Source organism: Microcebus murinus, chromosome 16 (assembly GCF_040939455.1).
Source record: "Microcebus murinus isolate Inina chromosome 16, M.murinus_Inina_mat1.0, whole genome shotgun sequence".
NCBI classification, from domain to species: domain Eukaryota; kingdom Metazoa; phylum Chordata; class Mammalia; order Primates; family Cheirogaleidae; genus Microcebus; species Microcebus murinus.
In genome coordinates, this window is record NC_134119.1 from 31,924,925 (window position 1) to 31,930,924 (window position 6,000).

Here is a 6,000-nt window from a genome sequence, read left to right on the forward strand (position 1 = left end):
ACCAGCTTTTGACAATGGTGCACTGTATTTCTGCTTGAAGTGGAATTTGTGAATAGTTGCACAGCCCAACAGTATTTTTTATTTTTATTTAGTTATTTTTTAACAGTATTTTTAAATTCTGTCTGCTCAATACCCATCATGTCAAAGAAGACCAAGAGAACACTGAAGGAAGAAGATTTTTTTAATGAGGATTAGGAATTGCAATATTATCTTGTTTCTGCTAAAGAGAAGATGATTTGCTTGCTTCGTGATACTGCAATATCATCATTAAAGAAATTCAATGCTCATCAGCATTATAACACTCATAAGGACCACAAATATTTTAAATTAGAGGGAGAGGCACGAAAGATTGTATTGCAGAAATTAAAAAATGAAAAACAAAAGCAAAGACAATTCCTTCAAGGAGCAATAAGACCTGGAAATAGTGCCACTGAAGCAACTTATACACTCAGGGAGAAAAGGGAAGCCATTCGGTGATGTAGAAATTGTGAAAGAATGCGTTGTGGAAGTTGTAGGATACTTAGACCCTAATAACGTTTCAAAATACAAACAACTGCTTCTTTCAAGGAGAGCCATAACTAATCAGCAGCATTAATTAGGCTTTAACTTAACAGAACTTCATGCAATACTTCTAAAGGAAAATGTATATTATTCAATCACTTTGGATGAATGAACTGACACTACTGACTTGGCACAGGTTTTATACTTCATTTGGGTCATAACAGAAGATTTTCTTTGCTATGAAGTGTTACTCTGGAGAACAGTGCACTCTGGAGAACAGAACACAGGGAATAGATATCTTCAACAACTTTCAAGATAAATATCATGAAGTTGGACCGAATTCAGTAAATTTAGTGGGTATCTGTATAGATGGTGCACCTTCCATGACAGAAAAACATGAGGGTTTAGTGCACAGATAAAAAAAGTATTAACAGATCCAGATGCTCTCATTTCTTCTCATTGTATCTTGCATCAGCAAAACCTCTGTGCTAAAGCTAATATTTTAAGTGACACTTTGCAACAAGTTGTAAGTATTGTTATCTATATTCATGCAAATGCAATACAGCATTTGGTAACATGCTAAAGTTGAATATTTAGGTATTCAGTGAGAATTTGCCATATCATTCTGAAGTTGGGTGTTGCAGGGACAGGTGTTAGCCAAAAGTTTATCTCTGTGAGAACACATGATTACATTTTATGAAGAACAGAATCAACAGTGTGAATTATTGAAAGAAGATTTATATAGGAATGCAGCATTTCTTTGTGATATCATGTCAAATCAAAATGACTTGATTATTTCTTTGCAAGGTAAAATTAAGTCTATGTGTGATATGTGGTAAAGAAAATTTGAGCATTTTGAAAAAAAAGCTATATTCTTTCAAAATACTTATTCTTCAAAAGGAAATTTCAGATAAACATTATCCCCAGTTAGCAAAGGTCATTGATGAGCAGGGTGATACATGTGAATCATCTAAAGAATACGTGGTTGTTATAGACCTATTAATTGGAGAATACAATGAAAGAATCACTGACTTTGAGAATCATGACATCACACTCAAATTAGCATTTCAGCCTCACCTAGTTGATATTGTCAAGGCACCTAAAGAACTACAGATGGAATTGATTAACCTCTCTGTAGATGACTTTTTTTTTGGGGGGGGGGCAGATCCTAGCTCTGTTGCCCTGAGTAGAGTGCCATGGCGTCAGCCTAGCTCACAGCAACCTCAAACTCCAGGGCTCCAGTGATGCTCCTGCCTCAGCCTCCCAAGTAGCTGTGACTACAGGCATGTGCCACCATGCCCGGCTAGTTTTTTTTCTATGTTTAGTAGAGACAGGATCTCACTCTTGCTCAGGCTGGTCTCAAACTCCTAAACTCAAGCAACTCTCGTGCCCCAGCCTCCCAGAGTGTTGGGATTACAGGCGTGAGCCACCATGCTGGGCCAGTAGATGATATTTTAAAATCATTATTGGGTCCTAAGAAAGATCCAACTGAAATATGGAAAAATGCCATAGAATACCCACACCTTCGATAACATGCCTGAAAAAATGCTTTCTTGCTTCTCAACCACTTATTGCTGCGAATCTACATTCTCCTACCTACCCCAAATCAAGATGCCCTTAAGGTCGCAAATGACTGATACCCATCTAGGAGATCAACTGAAACTATGGACCTCCATGCTGCAACCAAATATTCAAATGCTTTCCAACAAAAAACAAACACAACAAAGTCATTAAAAGGTTAGTTAACTTTAAAATTAAGATTTTTGAAATGATTAAGTACTTATTAGTTAGATTTTTACAAAATAATGTACATTTTTAAGTATTTCTAATTCAAGTTTCTTGATTGCAGCCTTATTTGATTACAGCTAAATTAATGCAATCTTCCAAAATGAAAAGGCTCCCCACCCCTGGCCTAGACTGATATCTAGAAGAGTTTTCCCTATATTTTCTTCTAGAATTCTTATGGTTTCATAACTTACATTTAAGTCTTCTATCCATCTTGAATTAATTTTTGTGAGTGGTGAGAGGAGTCCTGTTTCATTCTTCTGCATGTGGACATCCAATTTTCCCAGCACCATTTATTGAATAGGGCTTCTTTTCCCCAGTGTACATTGTTGTCTGCTTTGTCAAAGATGGTTGGCCTGAACAACCCCATTAAAAAGTGGGCAAAAGATATGAACAGACATTTTTACAAAGAAATAGACAAATGGCCAAGAAACATGAAAAAAATACTCAGCATCACTAATCATCAGGGAAATACAAATTAAAACCACAATAAGATATCACCTTACTCCTGTTAGAATGGCTTTTATTAAAAGGTCCCAAAACAATATATGCTGGTGTGGATGCAGAGAGAAAGGAATGCTTATACACTGTTGGTGGGACTGCAAATTAGTTACAACCCCTATGGAAAACAGCATGGAGATTTTTCAAAGAACTAAAAGTAGACCTACCATTTCATCCAGCAATCCCACTAATATCTGCCCAAAGGAAAAGAAGTCATTTTATCAAAAAGATACCTGCACCTGAATGTTTATTGCAGAACAATTCACAATTGCAAAGATCTGGAATCAACCCAAGTGCCCATCAGTTCATGAGTGGATTGAGAAAATGTGGTATATGTATACCATGGAGTACTACTCACCCATAAAAAGGATGAATTAATGCCTTTTGCAGCAATTTGGAAGGAATTGCAGACAATTATCCTAAGCAAAGTATCTCAAGAATGGAAAAACAAACACCACATGTACTCTGTAATAAATTGGAACTAACCGATGGGCACACAAGTGCATAAAAGAAAGTAAAAATCATTGGAAATGAAGCAGGGGGGAGGACAAAAGAGGGAAGGGGCAAAACCCACCTAATGGGTACAATAAACACTATTTGGGTGATGGGTACTATTTGGGTGAGTCAAGCCATGTAACAAAAACATCTGTACATTCTTAATATTTTGAAATTAAAAAAGAACCTTGAGGCCGGGCGCTGTGGCTCACGCCTGTAATCCTAGCTCTTGGGAGGCCGAGGCGGGCGGATTGCTCAAGGTCAGGAGTTCGAAACCAGCCTGAGCAAGAGCGAGACCCCGTCTCTACTATAAAAATAGAAATAAATTAATTGGCTAACTGATATATATATAAAAAATTAGCCGGGCATGGTGGCGCATGCCTGTAGTCCCAGCTACCCGGGAGGCTGAGGCAGAAGGATCACTCGAGCCCAGGAGTTTGAGGTTGCTGTGAGCTAGGCTGACGCCACGGCACTCACTCTAGCCTGGGCAACAAAGTGAGACTCTGTCTCAAAAAAAAAAAAAAAAAAAAAAAAGAACCTTGAAAAAATTTTAAGCTTTTTTTTTTAACTTTTAAAAAACTGGGCCTGGTATGGTGGCTCACATCTATAATCCTAGCACTTTGGGAGGTTGAGGCAGGAGAATTGCTTAAGGCTGGGATTTCCAGACCAGCCTGGGCAATAGTGAGACCCTGTCTCTACAAAAAAATAGAAAAATTAGCCGGGCATGGTGGTGCACACCATGCCTGGGAGGCTGAGGCAGGGGGATTGCTTGAGCCCAGGAGTTTGAAGTTATAGTGAGCTATTATGATGCCACTGGACTCTAGCTGGGGCAACAGCAACAGAGTGAGACCCTGTCTCAAAAACATTAAAAGAAAATGAGCAAAGGACTTGAATAGACATTTTTCCAGAGAAGATATACAAGTGATTAAAAAGCACATGAAAAGATGCTCAACCTCACTAGTCATTAGGAAAATGCAAATCAAAACCACAGTGACATACCACTTCACATCCATTCAGATAACTATTTAAAAAAAAAAAAGGCAGAAAATAGCAAGTGTTGGCAAGAATGTGGAGAAATTGGAACTCTTTTTTTTTTTTTTTTTTTTTGAGACAGAGTCTCACTTTGTTGCCTGGGCTAGAATGCTGTGGCATCAGCCTAGCTCACAGCAACCTCAAACTCCTGGGCTCAAGCAGTCCTTCTGCCTCAGCCTCCCGAGTAGCTGAGACTACAGGCACGCGCCACCGTGCCCAGCTAATTTTTCTGTTTTTATTTGTTTGGCAAATTTCTTTCCATTTATAGTAGAGACGGGGTCTTGCTTTTGCTAAGGCTGGTCTCGAACTCCTGAGCTGAAGCAATTCTCCTGCCTAGGCCTCCCAGAATGCTAGGATTACAGGCATGCGCCACTGTGCCCAGCCGAAATTGAAACTCTTATGTATTGCTGGTGGGAATGTAAATTGGTGCAGCCACAGTGGAAAAGTGTTGTAGCTCCTCAAAAAGTTAAACATAGGCACACCTGTAATTCTAGCTACTCAGGAGGCTGAGGTGGGAGGATTGCTTGAGTCCAGGAGTTTGAATCCAGCCTGGACAACACAGGGAGATTCCTTCTCAAAAGTGAAAAAAAGAGTTAAACATAGGATTAACCTGTGAGCTAGTAATTCCATTTCTGGGCATATACCCAAAAGAATCAAAAACAAGGTTTTTTGTTCTTTGTCTTTGTTTTTGCTTTTTTGAGAGAGGGTCCCACTCTGTTGACCAGGCTAGAGTGCTGTGGCATCATCATAGCTCACAGCAACCTCAAACTCCTGGGCTAAAGCTATCCTCCTGCCTCAGCTTCTCAAGTCATGTCTAACTGATATTTTTCTTTTTTATAGAGATGGGGTCTCACTCTTGCTCAGGCTGGTCTCAAACTCCTGGCCTCAAGCAATCTGCCCACCTTGGTCTTTTCAAAAAAAATTTCTTTTCAGGAGATAGGATCTCATTCTGTCACCAAGTCTGGAGCACAATAGCCTGATCATAGCTCACTGTACCTTGAATTTCTGGGGTCAAATGAGCCTCCTGCCTTAGCCTCCTTAATGGCTAGCACTAGAGTCATGAGCCACTACACTAAGCTAATTTTTAAAATAATTTGTTTGAGACAGGGTCTCACTCTGTCGCCTGGGCTAAAGTGCAGTGGCATCATCATAGCTCACAGAAACCTCAAAATGCTGGGCTCAAGGGATTCTCTTGCCTTAGCCTCCCAAGTAGCTGGGACTATAGGCGTGCACCATCATGTCTGGCTAATTTTTCTTTTTTTTTTTAGGGATTGGGCTTTGAAGCCAAAACATCCAAGTTTAGGTTCTAGCTCTGCCATTTATTAGCTATGTGATCTTGGGCAAATCCAACTTCCCTGTTATACAGATGAGGAAACAGGGACCAAAAAGCAATACATGACTTGTTCAACACGGTCTAAAGTATTCTCTCTTTTATTTTGACTGTTTTAAAAGTTTTTTTTTGGTTTTTTTTGAGACAGAGTCTCACTCTGTTGCCCAGGCTAGAGTGAGTGCCATGGCATCAGCCTAGCTCATAGCAACCTCAAACTCCTGGGCTCAAGCAATCCTACTGCCTCAGCCTCCTAAGTAGCTGGGACTACAGGCATGCGCCACCATGCCCGGCTAATTTTTTTCTATATATATTAGTTGGCCAATTAATTTCTTTCTATTTATAGTAGAGACAGGGTC